A 19,795-nucleotide genomic window follows, 5' to 3' on the forward strand; every position below is an offset into this window, starting at 1 on the left:
GCGGCGGGGGCGGCGGGGCGCCCCGCTGCGCGCCGCGGGAGCCGGCGGAGGCAGAGCGGAGGCAGCGCCGTTGCCATGAGACGCTGACATTGCACGGCGAAAACGGGGGCGGGGGGGGGGGCGGGGGGGTGTCGGGGAGGGGGCGCGGGGGTCGCCGGCCGGTCCCGGCCCGGCTCGGTTCGGCCGCTGCCGCGGAGCGGGTGGGCGCCGCCGCGATGAGGCTCCTCCGCGGAGCTCCGCGGGGCCGCCGCACTTGTTAGCAGCGGCGCTGCCGCCCGCCCGCGGCCGCGGAGCGAGGGGCGGGGGCGAGCCGCAAACTTCCCGGTGCTCCGCCGGGGGCGCGCAGACCCCGCGGCCGAGCGGCGCGGGCGGCTCCGCGGGCGGGCGCGCAGGGGAGCGCCCCGCTCCGCCGGCCTCCCCCCGGCAGTGACTTGCATATCGCCGCCGCGGAGCGGGGCGCGGGGTCTCCGCGGAGCCGGGCGGCCGGGGCGGCTGCGTGGTGTCCGGCGCTGGGGCCGCGGGTCTTGTTGCTTCACCCCCCCCCCCCGACCCCCGCCCCGAGTTGGCCCGGTTTCGATGAAGCCCGGAGCCGAGCAAGCGGGGAGAGCCGGGCGTCCCACCGGAGCGCGGTGCTGCGCGGCGGGGACACCGCCCGGTGCGCTGCCCCCTGCCCCGGTGATGCCCCGGCGGTGCCCCGGCCCCGGCGCTGTCCCGGCCGGGGTGATGCCCCGGCGCTGTCACCGGTCCCGGTGATGCCCGGTGATGCCCCGGCCCGGCCCGGCGGTGGGGGGGGGTTATGTAAGCGGCGCGGCGACGGTGCGGTGCTGCCGGGAGCGTTGTCTCTGCTCCTCGGTGTTGAGACTTCATGAATTTGCCAGTAAATGCTGCCTTTGACATCCGCTCCTTTGAGCCCCTGCGCCTGTTTCACCACTAAAATATTTGCTTCGCACCAGCAAGGGAGCTCCAGCTATAGATACACTTCTCCCCCCCCGCCTTTTTTTTGTTTGTTTGTTTTTTTCTTTTCTAATTTTGCAAAATTTCAATGTAACTGAAGATGTCTGAGGGGTTCTGCTGGCGGTGGCTGGATGACTACTGTGCAGATCTCAGCGCCGGGGCTCCCTGCCTTCCCCGACACACAGGCACATATTGTTGGATGCGCTGGAATAGCAACTGCTGTCGTGAATAGGAGAGAGCTTGTTCAGGCAGAGAGTGTTTTTTTTGGGGGGGAGCTACAGGAAAGGGAGCTCTTGCCTTATTCTGGATGCCGACATCGATGTACGGGCGATGTCACATTCGTAGTAAGACTTTTGTTTGGCGATGATGCGTTTTCATCCTGTGAAATGTAACGCTTTATTTAGGTTAAGGACGATGGGTGAAGGGCTGGTGAGAGCGTAAGGGGTGGGGGGGAGTGGTGTGAAGTCAGTCGTGTGTGGCTGCACTGTATTTGAAACCAGTTTCATGTGAATTTGTGTTTTTTTGCGTTGCCTCCCGGAGGTCGGTTTGAGAAAGCGGACAGCCCTCTGCCAAAAAAAAAAAAAAAGCCAAGCCCAGGTTCTGCCTCCCGGCAGCTTGGAGCGCCTTGGAGAGCCCGCTCGGTGCACCAGGGCCATTTTGAGAAAGGAGATTTTGGAGGCAGTGCCCTGAGATTTGTTAGCAAAAACGAGCCCCAGCCCTGGGGAGGGAGCCTGCTCGGTCCTTGTTGCTTTGGTAAAAATACATTTGTGGGATTTGAACAACTTTTTTTGTCCCTTATTGAAGATTTCCAGATCCTCACAGCTCTGCTTGCAAGCATGGTGCAGTTAGGAAGATATCTCGCCGACTTAACCCACTTGTTCCCTGCTTTTGTGCCGATAACCTGAAATGCCGGTGTTCCTTCCGAGAGCGGGCAGAGCCCCAGCAGCCTCCTCCATGGGGAAGGCTCGGGGTGTTGCTCCGCTTCGCCAGGCGCTACGGTGTCTGGTCATCCTCCCCCAGCCCCGCACGGAGCACTTGGTGCTTTGCAGCTCACTCGGACCCATTCCAGGTGATGTCTGCCACTCCGACTCCTCTCCCGTTCCTCCCGTTGGGGTTGCGTCTCACCCGCAGGAGGACCCGTGTCCTTGGGACAGGGTCTCACCCGTGACGCGTGCTGTCCCGGCTCCGCCGGGATGCTCCCTGGCACTGCCCGCCCTGCCACGGGTGCTCCTTGCTGGCACTGCAGCAGGTGTAGAGAGGGAGCGCTCAGCTCTGCACAGTGCCTGTCCGTGCGTGTCCGCCCCGATCCGCAGCACTTGAGAGCTGTTTTTGGTGCCTTTAAATGTGAGATAAAAGGTCCATGTTTGCTTATTCCTGGTTTGTACAAGGCAGCAAATTAACGTCCCGTGGTGCCTGGCTGTACATCTCACCGTAAACTTTGCTCTGTTGCTTGTGAATAGTAAAGCTGTGGTTAGAAAGTTGGTTGCTCGTACAGCTGAACCTAAGGGGAAACTGAGGCACTGACACTGGGAACAGTTTCCCAACTTTAAAGAACAGGTCAGCCAGGGCGGGTCTGCCCAGTGCCCACCGTCCCCTGCTCTGTGCCACACGCTGCTTCTTCAGGGGATGGGGGGTGGAGAGCAGAGCTGCTAAAATCCCCTCTGAGACATGCAGTTCCTCAGCTTTGCTTTGCCCAGCTTGTTTCCTTGGCTAAATAATCTTTGGAAAAACTCAAGTGCTATATGCACTTTCCCTCCCCTTCAAGTTCTGCGTGACTCGCATGGTTAATAAAGCAGAAAACGCAGGTGTTCGGAATATGATGGTTATCCTTTCAAGTTACGGGAGAATAAATGGCTAAATGAGGAGGCCGACGTGGGCACGGAGCGTTTTTAAGCAGATAAGCGGTGGCTTATCAAAACGTGGGAGTTTGTGACAGTGGAGAGCAGGTTTCCCCATCCGTTTCCCTGGTGCAAAACAGCCCCGGTGCAGGGGGCTTGCTGGGGACCCGGGGTTCGGGTGCTGAGATGTCCCCGGCGTCCCACCTTGTCCCCTGCGGAGGGATGAGCAGCATCGTGAATGCCTGGAAAGGAGCCTGGGTGCTGCCACCACCTCTGGGGTGGGATCCGGAGGGATGCCCGGGGAGCAGGGGGGACTTGGTGGTGGGAGGATCAGGGGGAGCGATTGCTTTGGTGTTAGAGCCGACACTTTCTGATTCTGGGAAGCTGTTTCCAAAACACGCAGATCACCAGAGTGACTGGGAAGAGCCGTGTTAGGTGCTGAGCGAGGCGTCGCTGCACCCACGGGGCTGTCGCGTGTCGGGGGGTGCAGCCCACCCCGGCACCCAGAGCAGCCCCTTCTGTGGCACAGTTTCCCCAGGGCCACTGGGGCATGTTATACCCACTCCTTGCAGAGCTTTTAGTTATTTTCCTCAAGACTTCAGCTGGAAATAAGCAGGGCAGCTACTGCAGACAAGTTTTTCGTGTATGTAAAGACCAGGTATGTCATAAGGAATCACAGAATCATGGTTTGGGTTGGAAGGGACCTTCAGGATCATCCAGTTCCAACCCCCCTGCCATGGGCAGGGACACCCTCCACTACACCAGGTTGCTCAAAGCCTCATCCAACCTGGCCTGGAACACTTCCAGGAAAAATGTGTGTGTGTGCAATAGTCATCCCTCTGTGCACCCCCCCACCCCGTTTTGTACCGGCTCCTTCAACCAAAAGTGCCGAACATCTCACCTGCAGGTGCAGGTAACATTAGGACAGCCATAAAGGCCTCCTGAAAGCAAGTGATCACCAATGTGGTGAGTATCTGCTGTGCTCAGACATGTCAGAGTCCCCTGGAGGCTCTGCACCAGATCGGGGTGCGGGACTCAGCGTGCGAAGTGTTGGGAGAAGCGACCATGGCCAAGGGAACAACCACGCTTCTCCCTGCTGGTGGAAGCATAGGTATTTATCGGATCGAATGTCAGAGCTTGTCCTCGTTCCTCACGCCAAGCATCAAAGGTTCTCCCACGGGCTTGATTTTTATTGCAGTTGTGTGTTTTATAAAGAAGCAGGTTTGGAAACAGGGGAATCCAAAACCCAGAGCTGCCCCTTCCACCCCAGATGGCAGCTGGATCGGGGTCTGATGAAACGCTTTGTATCCCGAGGGAGGTGGAGCAGGGTCATGCCGTGCCGGGAAGGATCTTCCATCACCTCCGGCTGCCTCTTTATAATGATGATGATTATTTTGTGGTACGCTCAGCTCCCCGGGGGGATTAATGACTGGTGGCTTCCGAGCTCCGAGTGCCTGCGTGCCGCCGCCGACCTGCCCTTTCCCTAATGCTTGCCCCGGTCGACCAAGTGGATTGGAAGGATGAAAGAAGAGAGGGAGGGGAAAAAATACCCAACCCCACTCTGAGCAAGAGTGTTTTCCCCATTGGAAAGGCTGGTTGCCTGTTTCTGCCGGCGAGGGCAGCCACGGGATCACCGGCCCCAGATGCCACCGTGGCGGCACGGGGCTGGACGGTATTTCCGTGGTGCTGCTCGCCTCGGCCGGGTGTGAATGCGGGCGTTGTGCGCGCCGGCGTGACCCCGCACAATTCGGGATATTGTGCGAGGGAAGCGCGGCGGTCCCGGGAACAGGGGAGGAATTATGCGGTGCCACAGGGGCCGGCGTTTCGGAGCAGCTGCGCGCTCCTCCGCCGCCCGCTCCAGGAGGTTTCGCAGGAGCCAACTGATCGTGGAGAGCTTTAACTCTTCACTGAGCCCCGGAGAGGGAATTTCCTCCTCCCTCTCACGCCGCAGATGTTTACACTGGGATTTCGGCGCTGGTCTGAGACGAACTCCGGCTTCAGCAGCTAAAGCTGGGAGCGTGCGGAGGCGGGAGGCGGCGGCCGTTGTGCCTCCTACGGATGGCCGAGCGATCGGGATCGACTCTGCTCCCGCAGTTCTTAGTTGTGCTACAGGTAAGGGGCTGTGCAGCAGCCGGCGTCGCCGAAACAAGGGAGTCCGGTGTCCAGGTGTGCTGGTCAGTGCGTCCGGGGGGCTGTTTTTTTTCCTGGGATGCAAGTTTGGAGTCGAGGGATGCAGATGGATAGAGTCAAAATGTAAAAACGCTCCATAGTAAACGTGCGGGAGAAGCACAGCAATGGAGATTAAACCTAATTCCAGGTCTGCTGAATCGGTGCAGGAGCTTCCATCGTGTTTGGCGTGTCCTGGGATGTGTGACAGCTCCAGGCAATCCTCCTGGCACGCAGCGAGTTGCCTCCGTGCTGTGCTGGACGGCGTCGCAGCACGTCTCGTCCTCCCAGGAGCAGCTGATGATCCGTGCGTCTCTGGGCAAAATGTTGCTTTCGACTCCGCGTGAGGGAGATTTGGAGGGAATCTGGTGGCAAGGAAACAGTCTTTAAGCAAATAAAAGAAAAGGTCTTCTGGCTCAGAAGAGCCAAATCCAGTTTAATTAGAATCAGTCAGATGAAGTGCTGGGGAGGAAGGAAACAGATGAATGATTACAGCTCAGGTCTGTCTTCTACCTTCCTCAAATATTTTCTGGGACCTCCTTTGGCGAAGGGATGATCTGCTCCCTGCACGCATTGCAGTGCCAGCCTATATGTGCATGTATAGGTACGTGTACTCCTGTAGGGCTTCTGTGGTATATCCCCTTTCTCCAGCAAGGAAAAACACCCTTTTGGATGGGAGGCACCCAGCAGTGGCCCAGGTAGGAGCCAAAAGCAAGCAGGGAGGATGCTCCCTGCCTCCCCTGCCAGTGCCAGGACGCCGTCGCTCTCCCTGACTCGAATGGGCTCAGGGTCATAAGTTGTTTCTTAAATCACATTTCTTAAACCTGGAAAAAGACACGCTTTTTTTTGGAGAAAGGGGTTTTTGAGAGCGGCTGTCCAAGGGAAGGCAGATCCATCAGTCCCCACGCGCCGGGTTCGACCCAGTGCACGTGTTCCATGTGCAGTGCCGCCGCTCCGTCGCCACTGGAAGAGCCCCACCTTGTAGCCATGCCGAGTCCCCATGACTGGCTCCCCTTTAGGTCCGTTGGTTTATCTTTTTATAGCCCCTCTTTCCAGTTTCGAGTTATGTCTGGATCCCGCTGAATGATTTCCTGCCATCTCCAGAAATAATGGCCTTGCTAAATATAGCTGGAATGGAGGGAAGTCAGTTTGCTATTCTCAGACAGATTTTGAAGTCTGGCTCTTCTGGAAGGAGGACTTTCTTTCAAGACACAGTGGTTGCCCGGGACCAGGCCAGTGGTCCAGCCTGGGAGATACCTCCTTCCGTGAGTGCTTCTTGCATCCGTGAAAGGTTGAAGGACCAAGCAGTTGCCTTGAACATCCTTAATGGCCCTCTTGGCAGCATTTAGCTTGAATTTGATGTCTCTTTGCTCTGATTACTTGTTGCCAGCATGTTTGGGTACCAAGGAGGTTTGTGATCTGGAACACAGGTCATAGAATCACAGAATGGTTTGGGTTGGAAGGGACCTCAGAGATCATCCAGTTCCAACCCCCCTGCCATGGGCAGGGACACCCTCCACTACACCAGGTTGCCCAAAGCCTCATCCAACCTGGCCTTGAACACTTCCAGGGATGGGGCATCTACAACTTCTCTGGGCAACCTGTTCCAGTGCCTCACCACCCTTAATGTAAAAAATTTCTTCCTTAGATCTAATCAAAATCTAAGTCTTGTGAGGAGGGACTAGAGGAGCTCCATGCGTTAGGGGCGTTAAGACAGACCGAGGTAGTCAAAGAAGGAGGTAAACACATGTTATAATATTCTCGGGAAGGAGGAGGCAGGCAGTGGTGCAGAGCTGGCTCCAAGCAGCCACCTAAGGTGTTAGAGGAGCCAACAGCAATCATTTGAAGTTATCAAAGCCCACAGTGGAAATAAAGATGAGTTTTTTTAACAGCTGGGGTAATTAGCTGTTGGAGCAGCTCACCGAGAGACGCGCTGGACTCCCTGATGTCGAGTGTCTTTGATATAAAATCAAATGTTGCTTCTTAAATTGGCGAGCTCGATACAGGTGGGAATTGCTCAGGGAAATCTCTGGCTCATGGATATGTGGGAGGTCAGCCCAGATGAGACCCACTGTCTCTCCTGGCCTCAAACTCTAGGAAGAAGTTAATCTATTTTTAATATATCAAAGCAGCGATCGCAGTAATATACGTTACTTAGCAAATGGTCTGGACTTTAATTATGTTATTAATGCATTACATGATTAAAACACCGTGTACCCTTCAGAGTGCGGCGTACGAAATGCGTCGGTAGGTGACTCTCAGCGTGGGAAGGGAGGGGGAAATGGGATCAAGAGACCAAAAGATCCATTTCACTCCTCTGTGTGTGACGTGCAGTATCGCTTTCCGGGGGCTTTCTGGTGTGTATGGCACATACCTTGTTCCAGCCGTGGCAAGCATCACTCGGGAGATCACAGCCAAGTCTTTGGCAGGTGGCCTCGGCGTGCCAATGTGCCCGAGTCCTGTTGGCTTCAAAATGAGAGTGGTGCCCAGACACCCTGGGAGCGACGCTCTGGGAAAGCGTTGGAGCTCCGAGGTAGTTTTATTGAAGAAGAATTTTTACTGAAGACATGGGAGCAGCGCTGGATGAAAGCCACCTGGAAGGTGGAATGGAAGAGAAAGATCAACCCTGGAGTGAGACTGGGACCATGCTGGGGGCTGTGCGTGGCTGGGCTCGGGGGGAGGCTCTCCTGGCTTTCACCAGTCTGCCTGGTGGCACCCGGCTGGTTTTTCATAAAGGAATAATTCGAGAAGGTAGCTGTAATTTTAGGGTGAAGACAACACCCTGCTGCTGCCTTTATTGTGCTTCTTAGGTCTTCTCTAGTCCTTGCAGTGCTCTTCAAAGAGCCAGTGATGAAGAGCCTCCTTCTACCACCCACCCTGTGGTCCCCTGGGTCTGCCTGGCACCCAGCACTGGTACCATGGGGTGTCCCTGCACTGGAGACACAGGCAGCTGTGGGCTCAGAAAATGCTAGCATTTTGGGATGAAGTAGCACCCATCAGATACAAGTATGAGCCTCCTTGTCTCCTGCTGAAGCCTGTTCTGTGTCCAGCTGGCTGTGGGATGGCTCTGGAGCTGGTACATCGCAGACGTGGATGGGCACAGGCATCCCAAACATCCAAGCATCCCATGTCTCGACGTGGTAATGGGCTCTTGAGGGCTATTTGAATGACAAGGGACACCTTGGTGCCCGAGGGTTCACTGATGGCACATCCTGGATTTCATCTTCAGATGCTTTTGTCATGTGGTTGGCTGGTACTCATTTGCAGGACTGTGGGACATTTGTGATGATTTTCAGCTCATGACACACTTCTTTGTTAATAAATGGATGTGGCTGCACAATACTTCAGCATTTGAATGTTGGGGGAAGCAGGGTGAGTCATTAAACTGTGCTGAGATGCCACTGTCAAGCACCTTGCTCTTCTCTCATGGCCTGTACCTGAGGTGTACCTCAACACCCTACAGCATCATGTCCCCCTCTGCACCACGCAGGCAGGTGGGCTCGTACATCATCCTGCTTCTCCTTCTCCAACCTCAAGGACGGCTCCTGGAGCTTGTGGGGTGATAAGGACGCTGCAGTAAGCACCCAGACAGTTGAACTGAAGTTGGTATGAGCTCATCCATGGGTTTGGGTATGAGCTGCCCGTGCTTTGGAGTGGCCGTACATGGGCTGTATTGCAAGCGCGGGCGCCCGGAGTGGCTGTATCCTGACAGTTGGAGTGTGCTTGGACAAATCCCGATGTCGCTGCTGCCATCTCAGTGAAATGGGACGTGTTAGAACTTGCAGTGGTGCTGTGGTGAGGGGTGGGTGAGCTCCTGGCTCCTGGTGGGAGTTGGTTCGCACGTGGTGGGTGCCGTGCTTTGTTGTGTCTGTGCTGCACGGAAACAACTCGGGCAGTGTAGTTAACTGAAGGAGTCACTAGCTTCCTAGGAAAGCACAGTTTCCATTAAAAATTGTTAAAATGACCGATTTTCTTTACGACTCATGATTTTTTAAATAATCTGTTTTCCCCAAAATTTGAGAAAAATGGTTTTGTGGGTCATACCCACCGGGTGGGAATTACAGAGTCACTGGGACCACCAGAAGGACCCGAGGAGAGGGCAGCATTTACTGTAATTATCTGGTAAATGGGACTTGTGGCCAGTGAGACTTTTCCTTTCAGTGATGGTCGGGAGGACTTTGGGAAGGCAAGAGGAGCTTTGGTGGTGTGCTGATAAGAAGACCTGATGAGCCTGCCGGGTGGTGGGTTCAGCCTGCCCACAGCCACTGGCCAACTTTGGTGCTTCTCCATCACTGGCAGAGATGCCTGCCAAGGGCAGGTGGATATGTCTGTCCTTACATCTGTCCTATATGTCTCATATGGATAAGATGCTCCTTATGGGGAGCCTCTTATGGCTTTTAGTATCTCCGTCTTCTTCCCTGTGCAGTGGGAGAGTCTGGGTCCAGCAGCCTTATGCCAAGGGTCTTGTTATGCATCACTGGTGTCCGTTTTGAAGGGAGCCTGTCTGATTTGGTGAAGGTAACGGCTAACTGTCCTTGATGCACCAACCCAGGAACCTTCAGTCTTCTGGAGACAGCCAGAAAAGCTGCGCCGTCATCTCCAGCGTGAAACTGCCGGGACTTTTATTCCTTACATCGTTTCACTGACTAATTCTACCCGGTGGCCTATGGATTTGTGAGATAGGGATCAAAGAGGCAGGGAGATAAAAGCTTTATATCAAGGCGATCGACGAGCAGTCAGTCATCCTCCCATTTCAGCGGGATGTGCTGTGGTGCTTAGTTCCAATCGGGATGTTGAGAGGAGCTGCGCCGGCTCCGTCCGCGTGTGGGGTGAGATGCCTTGGTGCCGCGGCACGGCTCACCACGGTGTCCTCACAGGCACGCGCGGCCGGTGGGGCTGTTAATGCTTGGATTAATATTCATGGAATCATAGAATGGTTTAGGTTGGAAGGGACCTTCAAGACCATCCAGTTCCAACCCCCCTGCCATGGGCAGGGTCACCCTCCACTACACCAGGTTGCCCAAAGCCTCATCCAACCTGGCCTTGAACACTTCCAGGGATGGGGCAGCCACAACTTCTCTGGGCAACCTGGTCCAGTGCCTCACCACCCTCAGAGTGAAAAATTTCTTCCTTGAATCTAATCTAAATCTACCCTCTTTCAGTTTATTCTGGGTTTCTGTCTCATTTCTCAAAGTGTAGTTGAACCTTGTTGAGGAAGTTCTTGTTTTACGAGTACTTGAGCCCTGAGGAAGTCGAACGCTGAACTTGAAAGTATTTTCCGTACTAGGGAGGTGACGTAACATGATGACATGTTGCTGGAGCTACTGTGCTTTGCAGTCCTTCTCAAGCAGTCTGGGAGGATGTTTATAGAAATGATGTTGATTTTAAATATGTCTTATTTGTGCAATGTTTTGAGAAGTTACTTCTACTGCTTCCATGTCCTAAGGAGTGTGTCCTCCACAGATGTTATATAGCTTCCTTCCATTTGCTAGAAGAGCCTGACCCTACTGGGATGGGGACCCAAATTTTCATGTTGGGTAGCTTCTTGCACTGCTCCCTGTCTGCTTTCTGGAAATCTTTTTGGTCTAATGAGATCCTAACAGGCTTCCAGGTGAGTCCTGCTGACCGTTGCACTATTTTGAGCTGGCCTGATTAGATGATCATGGATTTGTGCTCACGTTGGTTTTCTGCCTTTCCCAAAGTCACCCCTTACTGTTACGCTGGTGATGGTTTCCAGACCTACCTTGACACAGTTGTACAATAACCTGCTTCAGGGGGAATAAAAATTCAGCTCAAGTGTTCCTTCTGCACATCGTGTGGTCACTGCCTTTATTACAGGGATTAAGATTCTGTGTTCACTGAGCACAGTTGCAATGAATTGGCAGCTGAAGTCGTTCTTTTCAATTGCTTAATCATTTACACACTCGTTTGCTCCAGCTCAAATTCTTTGGAAACATTTCATTAACATTGTGTTGTGCAGTAGCTGATGTGTGCAGGGGGCCATGTGCTTCGAATTATTGCACCATCAGAGCATCACTTAAGGTGGCAGGGGGCTCGAGAAGTCTCTGGTGCAACCCTTCCTCAAATGAGGGCCAACTCCACCATTGGGATGGGTTGCTCAGGGCTTTACCTGGTCCAGTTTTGAACATCTCTGTGGGTGTTCAAACCCGGCACCACTCTGGGTCCTTGTTCCAGTGTTTGACCAAAATTTTGTGCCTTATACCCAGTTACAAGTTCCCTTCTTGTGACCTGTGCCTCTTCCTTCTCGTCATTTTGCCGCGCACCTCCATGAAGACACTGGCTCTGTCTTCTCTATGACCATCCACTTGGTGTGCGATGACAGTGATTAGTGTCTTCACCTTCTCTTCGCCAGGCTGGATGTCTCTTGACCTGCTGCCTGTGCTGTTGCTGATACAGCTGAGGACATGGTTGGCTTTCATCCCTGCAGGAGTGCACCAAAACCTTCTCTAGAGACACTTTCTCCAGCCTGTCCTGCTCTTCGGTGTTCTCCATCCATGCCCTGTGTCCCTGGGCCATATCTCTATATTATCCCCTTCCTCAGAGAGGCACAGTGCCCCGAGCATCTCCCCTAGGAAGAGGAGACCCTCCCCAGAGCATGAGGGAGCATGAGCAAACGTGACTGATGCTTTGACTCTTGCCCCGTGCTTGAAAATGAAAGTCCGTTTTGTGTTCCCAGCTCACCGTGCTGGGACTGGTTGAGGTGAGATGAGAACTGCTCGTGAACCTGATGGAGATGGTGGTGTCCCTGCCCATGGCAGGGGGGTTGGAACTAGATAATCTTGACAGGTCTCTTCCAACCCAACCCATTCTATGATTCTGTGATCTCAGAGCAGCTCAGGGGGGTCCTACAGGGAGCAGGTCTCTGCCTGGGTAAACGAGGGGTGTGCAGTGGTATTCTGACTACAGGTTTTTCTCTTGAATATCTGGCGTCTTAGTGTACCAGTGTTGAAGTGAAAATCCTTGTGGAGATGCTCGCAGCGTGACGGGTGCTGGAACAAGTTCTGGCTGCTGAAATGTGCTCGGTGGGAGTAACGCGGTGGCGAGAAGGGGGTGTGATTTGCAGTCTGTAATTAGACTAACCCAACCGTTCGGAGAAGGATGAGCCAATCTGATGAACTGGTGAAATAAAAAGTCATAGAGATAATGTTTATAACAACAACGCTCTCTGCCCTTCATAGCCCTTTGTCTTGTAAACGTGACCCTTTTTCTAAGAAAATTATTTTCGCTGTTAACAATAGTGATCGATAAAAAAAGTAGCTGGTTGTTTGAGAAACTCCAGGATTTCCCCAAAAGTCAAAAAAAAGGACCTTTGCCATCCCCGCTGTGCAATCTGCCCATTCTCAGGGGCTCTTTGTGCTGGGAAGGGGTGAAGCCTGTGAGCGAGGGGCAGGAAAAGGCGAGAGGAGAGGGAGGACGGTGGTGGTTCCCTCCTGAGCCCCCACCACATCCCTGCGCTGCATCCCGTCCTCCATCAAACCATCCCCTTCCATCGTGTCACCACCCATCCTGGTCATGCCACCAACAGCTTCCAGCTTCACCCTGAGCTGAAAATGTGAAGGTCATTACGGTTTAGGGCTCAGGGGCTCGGATTAGGAATTAGCAAATAACTGAATATTTGCTGGTGGAAGGATCTGAAGGAATTGGATGCTGCATTAGGCTGCCCACCTGATTAATAGCTGTTTTTCTTGCAGGTGGAGTTACTCTGCTCCTCTGGGTGTTGGATTGCTTGCTTTTTTTTTTTTTTTTTTCCTTTTTGCTTAGCATTATATTGACGGAATATAAAGCAATAAAGCAGTCTTGGCAGCATCACACTGCGAGGGTCAAAGCAGTGAGGGAGCGGTGCCAGAGTAGCTGTTCTAGCCCAAGTTTTACCCTAGAACTCGATTTCCTCGAGTAACGGGGCAAAGTCCTCCTTTCCTTGCAGGCCTCGTGCTGGCAGAGGGATCAGATGCAAATGTGAGAGAAACATCATGATTTCGTGCAGCTGGCAGCATCCCCTACACCCGCTGCCATTTAGACCGCTCGTTATTCCAGTTGCCAGCCAGGGCTGTTCCCCACTCCCCTGGTTTTGGTTGGGTTTTTTTTTTTTTTTCACCCCCCATTTTCCCCATGTCACTGCCAAATAGTGCAAAAGAGAACTTTATATATCAGCCACTTTCCTGCAATCTCCCTCCCAACTGGAGCACAGCCTCACTTTTTCTTCTGCACACGAGCCCAGCTGCCAATGCAAAGTCAATTGCTGAGCTGTTTGCAAGGGGCACTGCTGCCCCACAGCTGGAATTAATTCTGATCATTACTTAAAGCAAGGCCAGGCTGGCAGCTCGCTTCTCTTCCCAGAGGGGTTGTGAGCAGCCTTGGAGTGAGTTGGCAAAGATGAGGTGCTCCAGTGACTCTTCTCTTCCAAATGTGAGTGTTTTTTCCTCTTCTTTCATTAAAATAACTCATTTGCCTATTGAGGGGGGAGCTGATGCTTTCTTATATTCACTGTATAAGTGGGTTAGAACATGGTTAAGGAGGTGGCTTCTTTGTTGTGAGGCTCAGTTCTTCTGTGGGCTCTTGAGCCAAGGTCACTGAGCAGCTTTGTGGTGGGTCTGTGGGGATGTTCTGGTCCCAGTGTTGCAGCATCTGTGCTGCTGGGCATGATCTACCACGTGACATCTAACCTTCTTCAGGTCATCGTGTGTGATGTTTGAGTCTCAGTGGAAGAGAGAAAAATGGTGCTTTAGGGAGAGATGGGTCTCTGGGAGGTGCCTGGTCTAAGTTCACTGAGGCTGGATCTGGGGCAAAAGGAGAGAAATGTGGTTTTTTGGGTAAGTGGTGACTTCTAAGAGTTGCAGGGGTTATCACAGGTGATCAGTGCATTTTGATGAAGTGGAAATGTGCTGGGGGTTATTCTGCTTTGGATTTTGTTTGGTTTTGTGGTTATTTTTTTTTAAATGTTGAGTGCTTTAATATAAAACAGAAGGCAATTTTCAAACAGGCATTTTAAAATAAAAAATTGAACTGTTTCACTTAAAAAAAGTCAAAACAGTTAAATATCTTCCAATTATTAAAAAATGTTGTCAGGAATTCATGGAATATGTCAGGCTTTGGAATTTACTATTGTTTTTTGGCTGGAAAAAAAGTTTTGTGGGAAGAAGGGGAGGGAAAGGTCCTCCTTGAGCTTGCACTGTAGTGAACCACACATGGTATGTTGTGTCCCAGGTCTTAGGTTAATGAGAAATGAGCTGATATCCAGTCACATACAAGAAAACCTGTCCCCTTTCAGTAGTTTCTCTTTTTGTGATATGATTTCATGTGTGCTATCAGCTTCCTTTGCACTGATGTTTAGAGTGATCTATTATACATGAGCAAGGCTGTTGTAACTCCTTGGCTTTCTTTGTGGCGAGAGGTCAGATGCAGCTCATGATGCCAGCTGGGTTTTGTCTGGCCTGTAGTCTCCTGCCCTATTGCAATGCCAATTAATTGATTATTAGTTAATCCATTGTACATGACTGTAAGTGCTAATGGAGATGTGGATGAAGGATTGTTTGAGGTGTCCCTTCCCGTGCAGAAACTGGGATGCCTCTGTCAGCAGAAAACAAGACTGAAACGATTAAGGTGTATGAATAATCCTTTTCCATATTCACTGGGCATGACTTAATTCATGTTGGTAGCAATGCCTTCCCAGGCTGCTGTGGATGTTCAGCCAGTGCCTGCTCTTACCCAAGTGCCTATTTCCCTGCAGACAGAAGATCTGCTTTGTAATTTGCGGTCAACCAAGTCGAAGAACTTTTCACTAATAAGCTGTGAGAGCGCTCATCTGAGGCAGAAGCTCTCACATTTTCTAGTTAGTTTAATTAATGTATATGTTTTGCCTTATAGGAAAGTTTAACTTTACCTCAGGCACCTGAGAAGGGGGGGAAAAAAAGGAATTTTACTGTTGCAGCTAAATAGTCTCATAAAGAGAACGTTTTATTGCCCACAGCTACTCTATACTCAACTAAGTAGCATCCTCAAACTTCAGGGGCTTTTAGAAGTGTAATACCAATACCCTGCAACTAAACTCCCATCCAGTGAGGTCCGATGGGATTTCACTAATGGGGTTTCCTGTCCCCCTAGCACTCATGTAGAAGCCTCCTGAGAGCCCTGTCCCTGGTGTGCTGTGATGAGTCAGAGAGAAGGGAATGGAGTTTCTGGGTATTTTTGCTTTAAGGATTAGGATAAGCCGTAGGAGTGATGCATGGATTTAGGGCAAGCACTGGAAATGAGTGTGTTTAACTGAGGAGTGGGTGTGAGTCCTTTCCTTCTGTGCTTACCAGCCAAGGTCTGAACTCCTTAGCTCTTGGGTAGCTCTTGATGTTCCTTTCACAGCTGATGTTCTGGAGAAATGGTGATGCCACATGCTCTGCCTGAGCTGTTCAGGCAATAGTGAATATTGATGGGGAAACCAGAAAACTGGGTACTTTGCTACCTACGGACAGTGTTGTCGTGGCAGTCTGGGATAAGCTGTTTGGTGAACCCTGGAACAGAGTTGGTGGACACCAGGTATGGAAACACAAGAGGGTGATTTTTAGATGTGGTTATTGTTGTTTCTGAAGTCCTTCCTTCTCTCAGTATATCGATGTGGGTAAGTACTTGAGATTTAGTTGCCAGGTTCCTTCACTCCAGTGACTTGTACATCACGGGCTGGTAGCCAGATTTGTTGCACTGGAGATGAACGTGGCAGATTGATCCATGAGGACAAGCATAGTCTTCTTCACCAACCCAGGTGTTGGAAATATAGGGCAGACCCAGCATTCACATGGCAAGCAGGATTTGTGTTTAAGATACTTGGAACTCACTTGCAACTCCAACCTCTGCAGCTTTTTGTATGGTCATCTTGTAGTGATAGGACCAGGGGAAATGGCTTTAAACTGAAAGAGGGCAGATTTAGATTAGATAGAAGGAAGAAATTTTTTGCTCTGAGGGTGGTGACCTGTGTCCCATGGGAGACCTGAGTTTTGTCTCGGTATGGAGAGAGAACCTTGAAGCTGCCCGAGTCAGTGCAGTGAGTCAGCCAAGAGGAGGGTGGGAGAGGGCTGAGCCCTCTGGGCACTGCTGTTGTGTGTCAGATGAAGAATAATTCTGTCTGAGTGACTCCAGACTTGCTGTAAACAAAATCATGGTCTTGCCCTTGTATTGTTCTCTCTGTTAATGACCATGAGTCAAAGCAGCTGGATGAAGCATGGAGGGGTGGTGCAGAGCTGGGTGCCATGACCAGCACTCCTGGTATCTTCCAGGGCTGATGGAAGTTCAGAACTCTATCAGTTTAGGCTGCCCAGGGAGGTGGTTGAGTCCTTGTCCCTGGATGTGTTTAAGAATAGGGTGGATGAGCTACTTAGCAATATGGTTTAATGGGGATTAGGGACGGTTGGACTCGATGATCTCTAAGGTCTTTTCCAACCTAGAAAATCTATGAATCTATGAAACTGTGGGCTCGGCTGGTGTCTGTTCACGTTTCCCTGACTGCTGGCTAAAAAGACAGCATGTGTAGCACATGGGAGGAAGTGTTGCTCTGACCCCAGAGCCTCTCCAGTACCAATGCCATGGGTGAGCAGGGTTTCTCACTCTACATTTATTGGTGTGGAAGCAGTCTTTGATCGGAGGGGAAAATGGCTGTGGAGGAGCTCAGCCTCCACTGGGAACCTGCTGTGGGAGCTGATATTTTGAGATGAGGTTTCTCCTCCAAGGCAGGAGCCCAGGTGTCTGTTGTCACTCTGGGTATGAAGCATGACTGCGCCGGTGTTGTGGATGATGGCTCTGGTGAAGGTGTTGGGGAGCGACTGTGCTGGGAACTCAACTCTTGTGAATGGGAGAGGGAAATACCTTAACTGTGGGGCTGTGATTCAGCCCTTGCATTGATTTGTGTCTCTCTGCTACTGAGATATCCTACCACTAATACTGCTCAGCAGGCTTGAGCATCCTTGCTGTGCTTCCACCAAATGCGTCTGTATCCTGATGTCTTGGTGGTTTGATCTGAATGGTTTAAGTGCATCATAGAATCCTAGAATGGCTTGGGTTGGAAGGGACCTTGAAGGTCATCTAGGTCCAACCCCCCTGCCATGGGCAGGGACACCATCCACTACACCAGGTTGCTCAAAGCCTCATTCAACCTGGCCTTGAACACTTCCAGGGATGGGGCATCCACAACTTCTCTGGGCAACCTGTTCCAGTGCCTCACCACCCTCAATGCAAAATGTTTCTTCCTTAGATCTAGTCAAACCTGGTGCTGGCCAGCTGTCCCCAGTTCTGCAGGGTACCTGCTTGGAGCAGTGCTGACCTTCCTTGGTTGGTCTCTTGGTTTCTGCTGGGAGGTGTGTGAGTATACAGGTGGGCAGAAGTAAAGCAGATGGGAGTGTGTGGTGATGAGGACAGCTGAAGATTAATCCGGGGTCAGTAGCGCTCCACTGTTGAGTTGCACAGCTGTAGCTAATACAGGAGTAAATTAAATTGCAGCAGTAGTTAGGAGTGGTGTTGAAAACCTGCTCCACAAATTGGCTGTGCAGTGAAATATGTTGAGAGAGGAGCCCATGGTCGTCCCTATTTAAAGCCTAGTTTGGTTTTAGTGTCTTGTGTTTAAAAATGGGTTAAAACCACTTTAACTGTTCTGTTGCCAACAAGGAGAAGAATTCAGCCCAGAGAAGCCCTTTTACATGTTTCCTGCAGTGATTGTCATCTCCATCCTTGGAGATACTCAAAAGCTATCTGGACATGGTCCTGGGCAACTGACTTTGGGTAGCCCTGCTTGAGCAGGGAGGCTGGACCAGATGGCCTCCAGAGGTCCCTTCCCACCTCCACCATCCTGTGATTCTCCATGAGCATTGGCCCAAAAGGAACTGCAGTCCTTACAAGGACAGCCTTACTTTTCCATTTTCTTCACTCTTTTTTCCTCTAAAGCCAGCAAATACAGGTGATGTGTCCACATTGCTGTTGGAAGATCAAGAAGAAGAAACGGAAAAACAGGTATTGGCATGTTTTCTACTGTGACACAGAATGATGAGAACTGGAAAAATCCTACTTTGTTTCTTATGCTGCCAAAACATTATGGCTAAAATTGCCCTGGCAAACTAATTCTCACAACTTGCTGTTGTGTGTTTTTGAGTAAGACTGCGAAGGAGTCTCCAAGTGAGCATGCTTTGTGGCCAGGTCTGAAGAAAATGCTGCTGTTGGGGCCACTGAGGATGTGGCTGTTGAGGGACGACACCTTCACTGTCACTTTCATGTGGTAGGTTGGTGCTGGTGGGTGGCCCGTGGCTCCTGCTGCTGCCAGGTTGCCTATCAGATTGGCAGATGGTTCATGGATTGGGGAAGAAAAAAGGTTAGCAAGATAGCTTGTGCCAGTGGGGAGGAAAAATGAGCCAGCCAGAGAAATCCATAAGAGAAGAGTAAATCTACTAGTGTGATGAGTGGGGAAGTGCTCTGCTTACACTGGGGCTCAACAAATCGGCATTGTGCTGTAAAAATCAAAAATTTCTACGATTATTTCATTATTTCTCTGTTATAGCAGAATTCTTACACTTTTTTTCTTAATGTGAAGTCTGTGGCTGCTCAGCTTTGTGCGGCTCTGCTATTGCTGGGCTTTGTGTTGTGACTCTAATGCAGATGTCTCTCTCAAACTGTGTGCACTTGCCCGTGCCCAGATGTGCTCACAGTGTTGATCCCATGGCGTTTGATGGGCAGGAGGTCAGGCTGACAGCCAGCTCCTTGCCCAGGGCTGCACTTGTGCCATTCCCATGAAGGGTAATGGGAGCCAAGGGCTGTGCATTAAGGAATCAATTCTGCAATCACCATGTGGGCAAAACCCACCAGGTGTCTTACATGTTTGGTTTCTTAGCCAGGATGGTCTCTGTTTCATCAACCTGTAATGACTCACCAGTGGTTTTGCTCTTGCAGGAAGGAGTATGTGCTCCTTCCTTCCTTCTGTGCATCCTTGGGAGAGCGAGCATGCAGCACTTGGCTGCTCGTTCTGCAGTTATTAGCTTATAAAGCACCATATGGAGGGATATTAAATGAAGCACTGGTGTTTTCTGAGTGCTGAGTGATGTTAACTGAAAGCACTGGTCCTTCTGAGGATGACAGTTGTGTTTCTGGCAGTTTTCCTGCTGCCTCTTGTAGAGTTTGTGCCACATCCCTCTTGGAAGGGATGATGCAGGTAAGAGCCACTCGGCACAAGGAGGACCTAGGGTCTAGGAAAAGGAATGGGGCTGCAATATTAACGTGTTCCCAAATCAAGGAGCTCCCTGCAAGGCTTGTTCTGGTGCTGGATGATGGCACAATGTGCACCTTGGTGGTGAGGACTGTTCCCAAGCATGATACTGTGTTCCCCAGCGAGATGGTGCTTTTGGGTTGGTGCCTTCCAGAAACCTATCTCTGGTTTTGGATGTGCCCTTTTCTTGCCCAAATTCTCCAGTTACATGTGTAGCAATCATATTTGCAGCGATAATATTTGGGCACAATAAATCAGATGTGTGCGAGAATGTGCCTGGTTCAGTCATGTTAAAAGAATCTAACTTTGGTGGAGCAAATCAGATGTGTGATGGATGGTGAAAATGATCTTGTGGGTTTTTTGGAAGCAATTTATTATATCTCTTAATGTTTCAGCCCTGGCTCCCTCATGGTGTTAAATATAAGGTATTGCCTAGAAAAGCTGTTGTGCTTATTGTGTTGAGCACTGGAATATAAGGTTTACTCTGGCTAATCCTTTGTGTGCTTCTCACCAGTTTTGGTTAGGTTACTGGGGAGGCAGCTGTGTCTTGCAGAGGATCTGCAAGGTGTCTGCCAGCTGTGCAGCACTG

The 19,795-nt window shown here is 51.4% G+C and overlaps 1 protein-coding gene across 1 annotated transcript in view; it reads left to right on the forward strand.

Moving 5' to 3' along the window:
• The window catches only part of MDGA2 (MAM domain containing glycosylphosphatidylinositol anchor 2), a 403,898-nt gene that overhangs the window by 201 nt on the left and 383,902 nt on the right, over nucleotides 1-19,795 (forward strand). The gene's annotated exons all lie outside the window — the stretch shown is intronic.

Source organism: Tauraco erythrolophus, chromosome 6, assembly GCF_009769465.1.
Source record: "Tauraco erythrolophus isolate bTauEry1 chromosome 6, bTauEry1.pri, whole genome shotgun sequence".
Lineage (NCBI taxonomy): Eukaryota > Metazoa > Chordata > Aves > Musophagiformes > Musophagidae > Tauraco > Tauraco erythrolophus.